The sequence below is a fragment of the Xenopus tropicalis genome, chromosome 6 (genome assembly GCF_000004195.4).
Source record: "Xenopus tropicalis strain Nigerian chromosome 6, UCB_Xtro_10.0, whole genome shotgun sequence".
Lineage (NCBI taxonomy): Eukaryota > Metazoa > Chordata > Amphibia > Anura > Pipidae > Xenopus > Xenopus tropicalis.
In genome coordinates this window covers 125097171-125115061 of record NC_030682.2, presented here as the reverse complement: position 1 = coordinate 125115061, position 17891 = coordinate 125097171, and the positions used below count along the sequence as shown (strand labels likewise).

At 41.0% G+C, this 17891-nt stretch overlaps 1 protein-coding gene and 1 long non-coding RNA gene across 2 annotated transcripts in view; both read right to left on the bottom strand.

The window, feature by feature from the left end:
* lrrcc1 (leucine rich repeat and coiled-coil centrosomal protein 1) overlaps positions 1-17891 on the bottom strand; it is an 80638-nt gene that overhangs the window by 52994 nt on the left and 9753 nt on the right. The window lies entirely within an intron of this gene.
* Positions 7072-16468, bottom strand: LOC101733048. The gene is made up of 6 exons (XR_001171036.3): positions 15749-16468; positions 13522-13725; positions 12987-13130; positions 12340-12533; positions 10167-10315; positions 7072-8402 (listed from the first exon to the last, which is right to left on the bottom strand). It is a non-coding gene; the product is annotated as an uncharacterized LOC101733048 (long non-coding RNA).

The following is a 17891-nucleotide window of genomic DNA, read 5'->3' as shown; positions in this document are numbered from 1 at the left end:
TTTAGTTCTTCCGGTTCCTTTCTGTTTTGGCGCCAAAATACTGCTATTTAAACCCCTTCCTTCAGTGTTTCATTGCCCAAGCTGGCTTCTGGTTTATTGTCAGTACCTGCTTAAGCATTTTGTTTGTTGTTTTCGGTTTTGACCTTTGCCTGTACCCTGACCACGATTTCTGCTACCTGCCTCGACCTTTTGCCTGTGCCCGACTACGATTCTTGCTACCTGCCTCGACCTTTGCCTGTACCCCGACTACGATTCTGCCTTGCCTTGCCGGTACCCCGTTTTTGTCTGAACTCTGAAAGTTTGCAGGACCCCAGCTTGGACCGCAGCAGAAAGTTCCGGGGCCCCAAAAGGGCGTCGGTGAAGACCGGGAAGGGCTGGGAGTTCCTGTTATACCGTAAGAGTCAGACTTTGCATCCAGCGGTCGCACACTGGTTCCTAACTAACTTGAACGTTACAGTTAGCTTGGGCCAATATGGAGCCATCTCAGGCCGCTGCTTCTGCTTCTTCGCTGGAATCCATTTTGGAAGCCTTTATGAAACGTCTGGAGCAGCAGGAGACTCAGCAGATGCACCTAGCGCAGACTTTACAGCACATTACCACCCGCCTTGATGCATTACAGGTACCTCAACAATTGCCTCAAGTATTTCCTGATTTGCCACCCTCTCCTCCTCGGGCCGCTTCGGCATCTGTTCTTCTCTCCGAACCCAAGATTCCCTCTCCCTTGCGCTATGGAGGTGATCCTGAGACCTGTCGAGGATTTCTGAATCAATGTAAGATTCACTTTGAACTGTTTCCTCATCGCTACCCAAATGAAAAATCCAAGGTTGCTTTTGTTATTGCTCTGCTTTTTGACAAAGCCCTTGCTTGGGCTTCCCCTCTCTGGGAACAAGATGATCCTCTCATTAACAATGCGGCTGCTTTCCTCTCCACTTTTCAGCGGATTTTTGATGCCCCTGGTCGAAAGGTTAATGCCTCAGCTCGCCTTATGAGAATTACCCAAAGTTCTCGTGCTGCCTCTGACTACGCCATCGACTTCCGTACACTAGCCGCTGAAACTTCCTGGAATAATGAGGCTTTGGTAGCAGCTTTTTGGCACGGTCTCAATGACTCTCTTAAGGACGAACTAGCTGCTCGTGACTTACCTCCTCTTTTCGAGGACTTGGTTTCTCTCGTCATTAATATCGACACCCGCTTAAGGGAGAGACAGCTTCAAAAGAACCGCCCTCGGAGGTTTGTTCCAGAATTCTCCTCTTCAGCACCCTCTCCAGCCTCCGTACCAGCCTGCATGGATGAACCAATGCAACTTGGAGCTACCAGACTCTCCGTGGAGGAACGTAATCGTAGAAGGTCTGCAGGTCTTTGTATGTATTGTGGAAACACCGGTCATTTTGTCAAGATGTGTCCCAACAAGCCTAAGCAATTGCCTCAACAGGGAAACTCCAGCGCCTAGGTCAGTTGGGGAAAACTTCCCTAGGCGAAGCTAGTTTTTTTCCCCATAATTCTCGCACCCGAGTATTGGTACCTGTCTCCATTTCGTCCAATTCCAAGTACTGTTCCTGCCAGGCCTTCCTCGACTCGGGAGCTGCCGGAAACTTTATTGACCTGTCTTTTGCCAAGTACTCTCGAATCCCTTTGATGCCCCTAAAGGTTCCTCTGTCTGCTCAGGCTGTCGATGGCAGACCTATAACTCCTGGCCTCGTGACCTCTTCCACTCCTCCTCTCCGCCTGCGAGTGGGATCACTACACTCTGAGGTAATCACCTTTCTGGCCATTCAGTGTCCCGCTACACCCATTATTCTTTAAAGAAGTTGCCATCTGCCTCTGCTCTAGCCAAGATTTATGTCAAAGAAATTTTTCGCCTCCATGGTTTTCCCTCCAGTATTGTTTCTGATCGTGGGGTACAATTTGTTTCCAGATTTTGGCGAGCCTTTTGTAAATTGTTGAAAGTCAAATTAAATTTCTCCTCTGCATACCATCCGCAAAGTAACGGACAGACTGAAAGGACTAATCAGTCCCTAGAACAATTTCTTCGTTGTTTTATTTCGTCCAACCAGGATAATTGGTCTGAATTACTCCCATGGGCTGTATTTGCTCACAATAACCTCAGACATGAGTCCTTAGGATTCTCTCCTTTTTTTTGTGTGTATGGCTTCCAACCGAGGGCCCTTCCATCTGAACTAATTAAATCCGATGTTCCTGCTGCGGAGGTAATGGTCCGGGACTTTAACAATTTATGGTTACTTGCCCATCAAGCGCTTCAAAAGTCTTCCTCCCTTCAGAAGACCGCTGCTGATAAACGTCGTCGTCCTGGCCCTTCCTTCCATGTTGGGGACTCCGTTTGGCTCTCTACGAGAAATATCAAACTGCATCAACCTTCTCACAAGCTGGGCCCACGTTTTATTGGTCCCTTCACCATCAAGGACATTATTAATCCAGTTTCTGTCAGATTGAATCTTCCTCCCAATATGACTATTTCGGATTCCTTCCATGTCTCTCTACTCAAGCCTGTAGTTTACAATGAATTTTGTGCTGCTCATTCTTCTCCTGCTCCAGTACTTCTGGATGGTCAACAGGAATTTGAGGTACAAGAAATTATTGATTCTCGAATATCCAGAGGTAAGGTTCAATATCTTTTACATTGGAAGGGTTTTGGGCCTGAAGAGAGGTCTTGGGTCAATGCTAAAGATACTCATGCTCCTCGGTTGATTAGATCCTTTCATAGAAAATTTCCTGAGAAATCTTGGGAGCCCCCGGTGGGTGCTCCTGAAAGGGGGGGTACTGTAAGGCGCTCTGCCGGGCCGGCGCGTTCTCCTACCTTAGTTCGCGCCGGCCGGCAGACGCGCTCTGGTATGGGCCCACACTTCCGGGTTCGGCGGGGACGGCGCGATGGTACTGCGCATGCGCGATGACGCGCGGACATGCGCAGTTGCGCGCCTTGAAGCTTTGGGCGCCATCTTTGTACAGGTTTTTAGTTCTTCCGGTTCCTTTCTGTTTTGGCGCCAAAATACTGCTATTTAAACCCCTTCCTTCAGTGTTTCATTGCCCAAGCTGGCTTCTGGTTTATTGTCAGTACCTGCTTAAGCATTTTGTTTGTTGTTTTCGGTTTTGACCTTTGCCTGTACCCTGACCACGATTTCTGCTACCTGCCTCGACCTTTTGCCTGTGCCCGACTACGATTCTTGCTACCTGCCTCGACCTTTGCCTGTACCCCGACTACGATTCTGCCTTGCCTTGCCGGTACCCCGTTTTTGTCTGAACTCTGAAAGTTTGCAGGACCCCAGCTTGGAGCGCAGCAGAAAGTTCCGGGGCCCCAAAAGGGCGTCGGTGAAGACCGGGAAGGGCTGGGAGTTCCTGTTATACCGTAAGAGTCAGACTTTGCATCCAGCGGTCGCACACTGGTTCCTAACTAACTTGAACGTTACAGTTATTACTTTTATACACTTTCATTTTTTGGTGTTACTGTTCCTTTAAGTAGGATGGAGTAGAGTAGAATTGATTGTTTCCAGGTATACTAGATCGCGGAGATAAAAAAGTCCCGTTCTCGAACACCTAAGAGAAAAGTGTAAACCCGTTCAGCATCTAGGAAGTCCTACTCCAGAATAACACAAACAAAGAACTTCTCCCAGTGTTCGGTCCTCAGGTTAACTGAGGTTCCACAATATGGCAAATCAAAGAAAGAAGAATCTAAAAAGATAATTATACCTTTTATCTCTTACCTTTTCCTTAATTTTTTTTATAAAAAAATCCAACTTTTATTCTGTTAATCGCCATGTAGTAAAAATACATTATACCATCAAGATTTAAACACTAATACCGTCTTTTACTCTGTTTACAGGTTAATTGAGGTTCCACAATATGGAAAATCAAAGAAAGAAGAATCTAAAAAGATAATTATACCTTGTATCTCCTACCTTTTCCCTAATCTTTTATCAAAAAAATCCAATTATTATTCTGATAATCGCCATGTAGTAAAAACCCATTATAGCATCAAGATTTAAACACTAATAACACCTTTTACTCTATAATCAGGTTAACTCAGGTTCCGCAATATGGCAAATGAATGAGAGAGTACGGTAGGGTAAAGTAGATCTGAGTAGAGTACAGTAGATTTGCATAAGATAGAGTACAGTAGGATAGAGTAGATCTGAGTAGGGTAGAGCAGAGTTGCATAAGATAGAGTACAGTAGGATAGAGTAGATCTGAGTAGGGATGAGTAGATTTGCATTATTATTATTATAAACATTTATTTATAAATCGCCAACATATTACACAGCGCTGTATTTGCATGAGATAGAGATGAGTAGATTTAAGTAGGATGGAGTAGAGTAGAATTGATTGTTTTTAGGCATTCTGGATCGCGGAGTCGTTCACTTCTGATAAACAAGTCCCGTTTTCGAACACCTAAGAGAAAAGCGTGATCCCATTCAACAACTAGGAAGTCCTACTCCAGAATAACACAAGCAAAGAGAACCCAGTGTGCGGTCCTTGTCACCTCAACAAAAAAAACGTATAGTCGTAGTAGTGCTGGGCGGTATGACCAAAAATTTATATCACGGTATTTTTTTTATTATATCGGTATCACGGTATTTGACGGTATTTTTTTTTCCCCATGCATGATTAGGTGACCACCCCAAACACCCCCCCCCAACCCCAAACACCCCCCCATCCAACCCCAAACACCCCCCCATCCCCTTCACATAAATAAACCTTACGGGCCAGGCAGCCGCAGGCACCCCCGACAGCTCACAGAGCCTCCTGGCAATTTTTCTTACTATTTCCGGGTTGCGCGCGTGACGTCAGCGCGCACAACCCGGAAATAGTAAGAAAAATTGCCAGGAGGCGCCCACACCGGTATGCCGGTAAGTTAAAATTTTTTATCATCTTTTTTAAAAAAACCGGTGTTCGGTATATACCGGTATACCGCCCAGCACTAAGTCGTAGATCTTTGTCACCTAAGAAACACATCAGAGTACAGTAGATTTACATAAGATAGATAGTACAGTAGGGTAGAGTAGATCTGAGTAATGTAGAGTAGATTTGCATAAAATACAGTACAGTAGGGTAGAATAAATCTGAGTTGGGTAGAGTAGATTTGCATAAGATAGAGTACAGTAGGGTAAAATATATCTGAGTAGGGTAGAGTATGTTTGAATAAGATAGAGTACAGTAGGGTAGAGTAGATCTGAGTAGAGTACAGTAGATTTAAATAAGATTACAGTACGGTAGAGTAGATCTGAGTAGAGTACAGTAGATTTAAATAAGTTAGATTACAGTACGGTAGAGTAGATCTGAGTAGAGTACAGTAGATTTAAATAAGTTACATTACAGTACGGTAGAGTAGATCTGAGTAGAGTACAGTAGATTTAAATAAGTTACATTACAGTACGGTAGAGTTGATCTGAGTAGAGTACAGTAGATTTAAATAAGTTAGATTACAGTAGGGTAGAGTAGATCTGAGTAGAGTACAGTAGATTTAAATAAGTTAGATTACAGTACGGTAGAGTAGATCTGAGTAGAGTACAGTAGATTTAAATAAGTTAGATTACAGTACGGTAGAGTAGATCTGAGTAGGGTGGAGTAGATGTGCATAAGATAGAGTACAGTAGGTTTGAGTAGATTTAAGTAAGGCAGAGTAGATTTGCATTAGATAGAGTACAGTAGGGTAGAGTAGATTTAAGTAGAGTACAGTTGATTTAAATAAGTTAGATTAAAGTAGGGTAAGAGTATACTATTTGAATTAGATAGAGTACAGTAGGATAGAGTAGATCTGAGTAGGGTGGAGTAGATTTGCATGAGATAGAGTTGAGTAGATTTAAGTAGAATGGAGTAGAGTAGAATTGATTGTTTCTAGGTATTCTGTTAATCGTCATGTAGTGAAAACACGTTATAGTATCAAGATTTAAAAACACTAATACCATCTTTTACTCTGTTAACAGGTTTTCTGATATTCCACAATATGGCAAATCAAAGAAAGAAGAATCTAAAAAGATAATTATACCTTTATCCCTAATCTTTATCAAAAAATTCAATTATTATTCTGTTAATCGCCATGTAGTAAAAACCCATTATAGCATCAAGGTTTAAACACTAATAACACCTTTTACTCTATTAACGGGTTAACTCAGGTTCCACAATATAGCAAATGAATAAGAATACAGTAGGGTAGAGTAGATCTGAGTAAGGTAGAGTAGATTTGCATAAGATAGAGTACAGTAGGATAGAGTAAATCTGAGTAGGGTGGAGTAGATTTGCATTATTATTATTATTAACATTTATTTATAAATCACCAACATATTCCGCAGCGCTGTATTTGCATGAGATAGAGATGAGTAGATTTAAGTTGGATGGAGTAGAGTAGAATTGATTGTTTCTAGGCATTCTAGATCATGGAGTCGTTCACCTCTGATAAACAAGTCCCGTTCTCAAACACCTAAGAGAAAAGCACGATCCCATTCAGCAACTAGGAAGTCCTACTCCAGAATAACACAAGAAAAGAGAACTTCTCCCAATGTGTGGTCCTTGTCACCTCAACAAAAAAAAGTATAGTCGCAGATCTTTGTCACCCAAGAAACACAGCAGAGTACAGTACATCTGCATAAGAAGTAGATCTGAGTATGGTAGAGTAGATTTGCATTAGATAGAGTACAGTAGGGTAGAATATATCTGAGTAGGGTAGAGTATGTTTGAATAAGATAGAGTACAGTAGGGTAGAGTAGATCTGAGTAGGATGGAGTAGATTTGCATAAGATAGGGTTGAGTAGATTTAAAGGAACAGTAACATCAAAAAATTAATGTTTTTGCTACAGAAAAGCTACTATATAAATTAGCTGCTGTGTAGCCATGGGGGCAGCCATTCAAGCTGGAAAAAAGGCACAGGTTACATAGCAGATAACTAGTAGATAAGCCCCATATAATGGGGGTTTATCTGTTATCTGCTAAGTAATCTGTGGCTTTTCTCCTTTGAATGGCTGCCCCCATGGCTACACAGCAGCTAACTTATTTAAACTATAGTAGTCTTTCTGAGGCAAACACACCAGTTGTAGCAATGCAGAGCAACAGTACATTATATTGTTATTACTTTTATACACTTTCATTTTTTGGTGTTACTGTTCCTTTAAGTAGGATGGAGTAGAGTAGAATTGATTGTTTCCAGGTATACTAGATCGCGGAGATAAAAAAGTCCCGTTCTCGAACACCTAAGAGAAAAGTGTAAACCCGTTCAGCATCTAGGAAGTCCTACTCCAGAATAACACAAACAAAGAACTTCTCCCAGTGTTCGGTCCTCAGGTTAACTGAGGTTCCACAATATGGCAAATCAAAGAAAGAAGAATCTAAAAAGATAATTATACCTTTTATCTCTTACCTTTTCCTTAATTTTTTTTATAAAAAAATCCAACTTTTATTCTGTTAATCGCCATGTAGTAAAAATACATTATACCATCAAGATTTAAACACTAATACCGTCTTTTACTCTGTTTACAGGTTAATTGAGGTTCCACAATATGGAAAATCAAAGAAAGAAGAATCTAAAAACATAATTATACCTTGTATCTCCTACCTTTTCCCTAATCTTTTATCAAAAAATCCAATTATTATTCTGATAATCGCCATGTAGTAAAAACCCGTTATTTAAACACTAATAACGCCTTTTACTCTATTAATGGGTTAACTCAGGTTCCACAATATGGCAAATGAATAAGAGAGTACAGTAGGGTAGAGTAGATCTGAGTAGAGTACAGTAGATTTGCATAAGAGAAAACTGCACCGGCCCAGGTTACCTGCCGGCCTTTTCACTTTACTGCGGGATCACAAAGAAAGAAGACAGAATGAAGAGGATCGCTTGCTCGCAAGTACTCCAGGCCGGTTAAGTTTTTTGCTAACAGGATCACCAGCCTGGGATATCAGGTAATTGATTACAATCAGTGGCCCCAGTGATTGTACCTTTCCTTCTCCTTTAAAGGGACAGTATGTCACCTTCTAAACATCAGTTTAATGAGTAGGGATTGTTCTGAACTTACTGTTTGCTTGTTATTTCAGTTAGGAAATATCTATTTTTTGTTATTTCGTGACTAAACCAGGCAAATCTGTAAGCCCTCCCTTGGGCCCTTCTGTCTTTCCACAACACAAACTCAGTTACAAGCCCAAAAATGATCTCTGTAACATGTGTAAATACACAGGCACTATACCACTTTAACATTACTTCTTTAAATCTTCCTGCTTCAATGATCAAGGCCGCACGAAACTCATCTTCTAGATCAGCGTACTGCCGAGTCAGCAAATTCATCTTCTCTTGAAATGAATGTAATTCTTGACTGTGGCGATGTGCTTCTTTGGTCATTTCTTTAGCCAGCGCATCCTGAAATTCAGGCCCATTAAGTGCAACTCTGGCTTCCAGTTCCTTTCTACAGGATGCAAATATATCAAGTATGAACTACACAGGGTTAAAACCACAGCACTGATAACAGACTACTGTTATGAATAAGACAATAGAACATTCATAAGTAGGATTTACATTCCCTTCATTTACCTTCCATCTTTGCAATTCTACTGGCACAAAACTAAGGGGCTAATTTATCAACGATTCAAATATTTGTGCAGAAAAATTCCATAAAACCTGACTGACTTTTATTAAGTGCAAAAAAATTTAAATACTTGAATGTAAAACTGTGACAATGTAGAAGTCTATGGGAGTTGTCCTAGGCTTTTTCTCAAGTTTTTAGATTTTTTTATAAGAGTTTGTAGTTTCATTTAAAATGACGTGTAGAATGTGAATCTGAAGCATTGGAGTTTTTCAATCAATTTTTAATTCAATCAAGTTTTTTTAAACTTATGAATTCTTTAATAAATAAGCAAACATTCAAGTTCAGTTAAAGTTTGAGTTTATTTAAATAATAAAAAAGCTCTAAAATTTACAAATTTAAAAAGTGATAAATAAGCCTCCCCATTTCATGCAAGTGCAATGTGCAAGGGAAGCCCAGTACATACCAACCTACATGACTCCCATGCATCTTGTACCTCATACACAACACAAGGCACAACTGCCACACAGTAAGATTATTACTACAGTATCTTGAAACACAAGGCCCGCGGGCCAAATCCGGCCTGCCTGGCTGTTTTATGTGGCCAGTGGTGACTGCTGCCTCACCGAATCCCTGGTCCTGGCCGAATTGAATCGTAATTAGCATATGCTAATAGGCATTCAGAAGGGTTAAATGTTAGGGGGAAACCCTTCCCGGTTCTAATTAGCATATGCTAATTAGGATTCGGATTCAGTTCGGTATTCGGCCAAACCCACCAAAAAGTATGCCTCCAAAAATACACCTATTAGCTCCCTATCTTCTTTTATGCTTATTCACATGCTCTGGGCTGCTGTCAGCTACTGAATCACACCCAACAAACAGTGTATATGCAATATAAAAGTCACAATACAAGTCTATTTAGTTATTAATTTGAATTCACATTACATGACCGCATAGAAACCAGTAAATTCTGCATCAGAATTAATTGTATAATCTATGACAAATGGAACATCAGGTTCTGCTAATGTTTGATGTTTCTTACATGATTTCTAGGCATGTGCAGTGCCACTGGCACTCAAATATGGCATAAAAAGCAGGTGCAGACAACTCCTAAGGTTACTGTTAAGAGAGCTTTCAAACCTCTAGGCTGGTACAAGTTTAGCATTTTTTAAGTATTAACATTATTAACTGTTTGTGCAAATATTCTAGGAGCTCTTCGTAATGACATATAACTTGCGTACAGCTCTAATCATGAATTAGGACTTTATTCATATCCACAGACTTCCTTCCTTTAAACTGCCACAATACCTTAAGTTTTCACTGAATTATTCAGTTCAGGGGGAAAACCTATGCCACTATTGTTTATGATATGTTAATGTACAGGATAGCATATTTAGGCAGCGGTTCCTACTAATGCTAAATCTATAGAAACCAATTTACAAATCACATTCATTGGCAAGGTCCAAATTACATTATTTATACTGCCAGGCTGCTTTTGCTGTCAATAAAGCAACTAGAAATAAGCAACATGGCAAATATAACTTTAAAATAAAAGGGAGCCATGCCTAATAGGAAAGCAAAGAAGGATATTTACCCTTATGAAAACTGTGAAGGGTTGTAGCATCTTTTAATGTAAAGCCTTCTTACCCATCAGTGGTATAAACAGCCATACTGTTAACGTCCTTTTCTTCTTTGGCCTGGTTTTGTAGTTCCTTTATACTATCTGTTAACTTCAGGACAACTTGTTCAGCCTTCCACCTCCTTTCTCGTTCCTGGTCCAGTTCTTGCACAAGTGCCTGCAAAACAAAACATGGTGAAAGACCACTCACCTGCCATAATTCATAGAAAGAGGTTAGGGAAATTTAGTTTTAAGAATCTATTGTCCTCTTAAATGTACGTGACTCAGAAGATATTAAACCAATTTAAAACCATTTGTTTTATATCTTTTTATTTAAGTTTTTCAACATTGCATCAAAATTCAGCATTAGAACAAATTTTTTTTTACAAACATTTTTTTTTTGACAACATGAACCGGGGGGTAAAGGGAAGGAGAAAAAGGGAAACGTAAAAAATAAGAAAGCAATGTACAGTAGGCTTACAGTCTTAGTTGTTCGAGAGGCAGTTACAAATAGAGAGGTTGGTTAAGGAGACAATATGAAACAATCAGTTGTTTTCAGTAGACAGGTGAGTTACCCAGGGTGACCAAATATTATGATGAAGCTCCATCTTATCATCTAAGATAGCTGACAGGTAATGCATAGAGTGGATAAATTCTAAAAGTCTGTCTTTGACCATTGTTATAGAGAGAGAGGGGGATAGCTGATGTAAAGCTATAGCCCATCGGGTAGCAGCCAAAATTTGTGCAATCAGCATGCGTCTTTCAAGGGGAAGGTTAGGGTAAGGGGTTAATAATAATGCAATTTCTATGGTAAGGTAGATAGGTGTGGACAGAAGTTGTGAAATAAAGTGGGACACTTCAGACCAGAGAACAGAAACAATGGGGCAGTGCCACCATGTATGCAAATAATCTCCTGTATCAGGGCACCCTCTAAAGCACGTGGGGGAGCAACAAGGATCAATAGCATATTTAAGTGTAAAAGAGAACTATAAAAACTACACCACAAATATAAATACACTAATAAGTGAAACAATTAAACAATAAATAATAAAACAGCAGCCAAGGTAAAAAACTCAAAGTCTCTCCAAGAAATGTCTAATCCGGTATATACAATACCGAGTCCTCAGCGCTCTTCAGTGAATAGTGTTCAATAGATTGATGTGATAAAAGTGTTGGTCTTGCTGCTCCTCCTCAAGTCACCCCCTTGACCGGGTCCCAAAAGTTTGTAGAAAATTATGGCAGGAGCGCATAAAAGGAATAAAAACAAAATGACACACAATCCCCAAGTAAAAGCGTGAAAAGCTTATTTGCTCTGTGTAAATCACCGCGTGTAGTGATACATTATGCTCACCAGGTGGCCATAATGAGTAGGTCAAAACGTATATAAATCCAGAATCAGCTTGTAGCCGTATCCTCCGTATGGGCACAAACAGGAGAGAAAAGCGGCAAATAGTGCAAAATCATTTATTTAAAAGATAACTAGGTGAAAATCTACTTACAAAATGTAGATGGTATACAAGCTCTTAACAACTCGACGCGTTTCGCGTACTGAACAGAGGAAGCGTACCGTTCAGTACGCGAAACGCGTAATGTATCACTACACGCGGTGATTTACACAGAGCAAATAAGCTTTTCACGCTTTTACTTGGGGATTGTGTTTTCTTCCCTCTTTTACTTAACCTTTTTATTGTTTAGCAGTTTTGCACTATCATTTTGTTTTTATTCCTTTTATGCGCTCCTGCCATAATTTTCTAAAAACTTTTAGGATCAATAGCATGTTTGCGTTTGGTGGTAAGGTTTAGGTATGGGACCTGTTATCCAGAATGCTCGGGACCTGGGGTTTTCTGGATAAGGGATCTTTCCGTAATTTGGATCTCCATAACTTAAGTCTGCTAAAAATATTGAAAAAACCCAATAGGATTCTTTTGCCTCCAATAAGGAGTAATTATATCTAAGTTGGGATCATGTACAAGGTAATGTTTTATTACTACAGAGAAAAAGGAAATCATTTTTAAAAATTAGAATTATTTGCTTCTAATGGAGTCTATGGGAGATGGCCATTCCATAATTTGGAACTTTCTGGATAACGGGTTTCTGGATAAGGGATCCCATACCTGTACCAATGATATATCACTTTATAAGCAGTTTCCTCAACTCATACGTTGGGAGAGAATTTAAAACCATTTTAAATGTATTACTTACTCTGTATGTAGATTCCTCGGTTGCATTTCTGATGAGCTCCCCTTTCTTTTTTTAGACTCCCTTCTAGAGCATGGGGCTTTCCAGGTATCTGTCCTGTATTGTCTGTTCACCCAGATGACACACTAGTCTTAATATCTGCTTTTCTCTGAGTCTTGGAAAGAGGTTGTTTCCTTGATACATTCTGTTTTGGCTCACTACAGTACAAACAACTAATTAGTTATACACTTGTGTCTTTTATGTACATGGCCAAATTGGATACTATGGAAATCAGTTGCTCTCAACAGGCTGATGTGGCCACCCACAGATTGACAATTAGTAATGATTTGGTTGGTTGGCAGTCTTGTCAGCCCATGCCACAGTCAGAACAGAATCCAAGATCAGTACTTTCATTAGTTAGTCCAGCATTTAAACAACCAGTATATAAAAGTATATAAATTATAGCAGCTTTGTTTACTAGACTGCCATCTAATAATTAGCTTTGTGGTAATATGGAGAGACTGCATTACTTCTGAGAGACTGGTAAAGAAATCCCCATCCAGCCCCATAGGTAGCAGTGTTCGATGGCAAGCAGCAGCAGCAAGTATTTAAAATACAAACTGATTTGTTTATTTGCAAGCCATATAATTTACATAACGATACACACATACCCGACAAATGTTCTGCCTTTCGACTGCTGGCTGGCCTGATGCTTCTGATGCTTAGAAGCCTGGCTTGTTTTACGACACCCAGGGGTTCTTGTTGTACTACCCTTTCTGTTATCCTTTGCACTTTCAGAGTCAGTGTAGTCTGTTCTGAGATTGGGCAGGAAGTGTATAAGAAAAATGAATCTTGTCAGCTAACAAGTATTAGTTGCAAGCAACAAACAGATTAAGGTAAAAGATACTTTAAACGAGAAATCTTATTGGAAGTTCAATCTAGAAAGCCTTTCTGCAAGCTTTATGTCGATATCTCACCAATATGAAAAGGTCACATGGCACCTACACCTAAATAAGTGGAAGGGAATGGGCTTTAGGAAGGGATGAGCCAGTGTAAGTTATTTTTATTAGCCTAACCCCTCTTCATCGACTAGTAGGGGGTGCCATTGCATAACGGAGTTTGTATTAACCCCAGTGAGTTAAACACATATATATGGAGGAGTTTGCCCATACTTGCCCATACTTTTGCATTCATAGATATTTATACCTATATGAAAATCTGATCCTTCAATTTCTTAATTCTCATCTCACGCAACATGTTGCTGTTATCATGGAACCGGGCAATATCATGCTCAGATGAGGATGTAATATCTGTGCTTAAGTTAATAGCCTCTGAAGCACCTCCCTGCTTTCTGTACTTGGTTAGAACTTCATCAATTCGAGCTGTTTTTACAGGTCCACTTGCAGATTCCTAAATTTTAAAGGCAGTACAAAAACAGCAATATTGATAACATAAAATCCAAGTAAATATCTAATTGGTTGCTATAGGTTATTGTAATAGTGCACACCACCCATTATGTCATAACCCCCTTTTTATGTGCTAACTATAAAATATCCAGTCCTTCTATCTAGACCAAAAGCTTGTTTAATCTGGGCCTTCCCTGCTGGTATGTTAGTACAAGTATGGGGTGCGTTATCTGGAAACCCGTTATCCACAAAGTTCTGAATTATGAAAATGCTATCTTCCATAGACTCCATTATACGCAAATACTACTAATTTTTAAAAATCATTTCTTTTTTTATATAATAATAAAAATAACAATAATAATAATAATAAAACAGTACCTTGTACCTGATCCCAACTAAGATCTAATTAATCCTTAAAACAGGCAATACAATCCTTTGGGTTTATTTAACGTTTAAATAACTTAAATGACTTAAGGTATGAAGATCCAAATTACGGAGATCCATTATCTGGAAAACCCCAGATCCAGAGCATTCTAAAAATTTTGGTACTAAAAACCTAAAAATACACACGTATTATATCCCATCTAAGGAGTTTAACTGAGGCAAGTTTTCCTAGGATTATTTCTCTGTATCCTAACAGAATCCAGTATACACAGGAATTAAGGAATCACAAACATAACAGAGGCAAATTTTGCCCTGGCCCTGTAAGTGAACAGCAAACTAACTACTCACTAATAACTAGTGAGTTACTGGACAGGGAAAAATCTTGCCTTTGTTACTCCATACCTACTAAATGTGCTTGCATTTAAACACTGATAATATCTGTCCACATACTGTAACCCACAGCAGCCAAAAAAATGTTCATTTTCAGTAAAATGTTTTTCTCAGTATTGTAACCTACGTTCTTAAGTGGTAGTTCACTTTAAAATCAAGTAGGCCATGTCTATTATTACATTTTTTGGTGTACAATTTCCAGGCTTTGGATTTTAGTAGGTATCTGGCAGCTGTTGCCTTATTACCCTAGCAACCTGGCAGATGATTGGAAGAGGAATACTAGGACCCAAATATAAATATAAGGAACAAAATAGGCTAACAATAAAATGGAATATTCACAGCCAATCTGTTAATGTACAAGCCTGAAAGTTTTTACTAGAATCTTAGATATACCGTATTTTCCGGCGTATAAGACGACTTTTTAACCCCGAAAAATCTGTGCCAAAGTCGGGGGTCGTCTTATACGCCGGGTACTTGCTTGCAGGGCCCAGACGATCCACCACCCCTCCCGCTCGCCTCCTCCGGCTGCTTAGGTTGCGCCCCGTGCGTGCTGACAACACGCGTACGCACGGGGCGCTACCAATAAAATTGCTTCTGCCCTTTCTGAACCCAAGGTGTGTCTGCTCATTTGTGCTTTTTTCCTGTATATTCAAAGATCTCACCAATCCAGCAGATCGTAGCATGCATACAGTCAATAATGGCACCAATAAATTAAAAATTCTATCTTTTCCTAGCCCACTCTGAGGTTGACGACACATGGGGATTTGTTGCCTATGGGCAATTCTGCAGTTTTCAGTTGTTACGCAGTTCATATGTTTTACCACTGCGGATTCACACTGACATCAGTGCTACAGTTTTACCTGGAGATTTGTCACCCAGGGAGTGCAGATTTCCTGTGCGTGACAAATCTCTCTCTGTACCATGAACATTTACATCAGTCAGGGCCACCAATGGAGTGTTCTTAAAGATCAAACACTGCCCTCTTCTGTCACCAGCAATTTGATGAAAGCTACACTATAGCAGTCAGCCCCTAAATAGAGATTCACATCATACTTGGGTGACTTGGCTCCCAAATTGGTTGTGGCTACAGAGCACTACTGACTGAACAGATGGTAGCAAGAATCCTACATTTAATTCTTTATAGGCTCAGAATGTTTAGAATATGCAAACAAATCCATATGTAAAGTATTTCATCTAGCAGAATATCATTTGATAAATCCCTTTTCAATTCTTTTTGTAAACTTCATGATTACCTAAGACATTACAAACAGGGTTTCCTTTTGCATTCTGCTCTAATGTAAGGTGAAGCAAGCAATTAAATCCCACCATACTCTGGAGAACTTCTTCAATGTTATTAACACAATTACTATGAAGATACAGGTGGCCCAGTTTATGATTCCATCCATGAAGGGGTATAAAACCTGGAATATAAATGTTCATGTTAAATATTAAAAATAAGGGAAATCAAACAATCATTTTTTTTTTTTTTGCAATAGCCAGTGTGAAATATTCATTAAAACAATTACAATATCTGGCCTGTGTAGCCTAGAGCAGTGCTGTCCAACTTCTGTGGTACAAAAGGCCAGAATTTTTCTGACCTATGTGGTGAAGGGAAAATAATGGAAGCCAGTTTTTACTACTCCCCCTTTATTTAAAACACCTACTTAGAACTTATAAGACCATACTCACAGTAATGGTGGTAGAACACCAACAAAATATTGGTTGCTCACTGAAGGGATATCATTCATAACTCATATGTGAAAAAGTTAATAAAGTCATAAACTTTTAAGACATACCCTTAAATCCACACACCTCCTTCACCCCCGTGGATAGTGCAGCATCCCCCAGCACATATGGGCCATATACTATTTCCAAATGATAAACTAACACCAGGCTCCCCTCCCACAGGCAGAGTAGTGCAAGCAGAGTATGGCACACATAGGCAGCATAGGGCAGGCAAAGTATGGCACACAAAGGCAGCACAGTGCAGGCAGAGAATAGCTCACAGGCAGCATAGGGCAGGCAGAGAATGGCTCACAGGTAGCATAGGGCAGGCAGAGAATGGCTCACAGGCAGCATAGGGCAGGCAAAGTATGGCACACACAGGCAGCACATGGCAGGCAGAGAATGGCTCACAGGCAGCATAGGGCAGGCAGAGAATGACTCACAGGCAGCATAGGGCAGGCATAAGGCTGCCTGTGTGTGCCATACTCTGCCTGCCCTACCCTGCCTGTGTGTGCCATACTCTGCCTGCCCTATGCTGCCTGTGTGTGCAATACTCTGCCTGCCCTATGCTGCCTGTGTGTGCCATACTCTTCCTGCCCTATGCTGCCTGTGTGTGCCATACTTTGCCTGCCCTATGCTGCCTGTGAGTCATTCTCTGCCTGCCCTATGCTGCCTGTGAGCCATTCTCAGGCAGGGTAGGGCAGGCAGAGTATGGCACACAAAGGCAGCATAGGGCAGGCAGAGTATGGCACACACAGGAAGGGTAGGGCAGGCAGAGTATGGCACACACAGGCAGCATAGGGCAGGCAGAGTATGGGACACACAGGAAGGGTAGGGCAGGCAGAGTATGGCACACACAGGCAGCATAGGGCAGGCAGAGTATGGCACACACGGGAAGGGTAGGGCAGAATAAATAGCAAAGATTTTCAGTGGAATAAAATCAACAACATTTATTGGCTCAAATTAACAAAAACATAACTTATATGAAAAGCATACTATACCAAACAATGACCAGGTGCATCCTAATCTCCTAACGCGTTTCGCACCATGTGGCGCTTCATCAGAGGAGGTAGAGCAAGGCAGAGTATGTTTCACACAGGCAGAGTAGGGCAGGCAGTGTATGGCACACACAGGCAGCATAGGGCAGACAGAGTATGGCACACACAGGCAGCATAGGGCAAGCAGAGTATGGCACACACAGGAAGGGTAGGGCAAGCAGAGTATGGCACGGGCAGGCAGCATAGGGCAGGCAGAGTATGGCACACACAGGCAGCATAGGGCAGGCAGAGTATGGCACACACAGGCAGCATAGGGCAGGCAGAGTATGGCACACACAGGCAGCATAGGGCAGGCAGAGTATGGCACACACAGGCAGGGTAGGGCAGGCATAGTATGGCACACACAGGCAGCATAGGGCAGGCAGAGTATGGCACACACAGGAAGGGTAGGGCAGGCAGAGTATGGCACACAAAGGCAGCATAGGGCAGGCAGAGTATGGCACACATGGGAAGGGTAGGGAAGGCGGAGTATGGCACACACAGGCAGAGTAGGGCAGGCAGAGTATGGCACACACAGGCAGAATAGGGCAGGCAGAGTATGGCACACACAGGAAGGGTAGGACAGGCAGAGTATGGCACACACAGGCAGAGTAGGGCAGGTAGAGCATGGCAC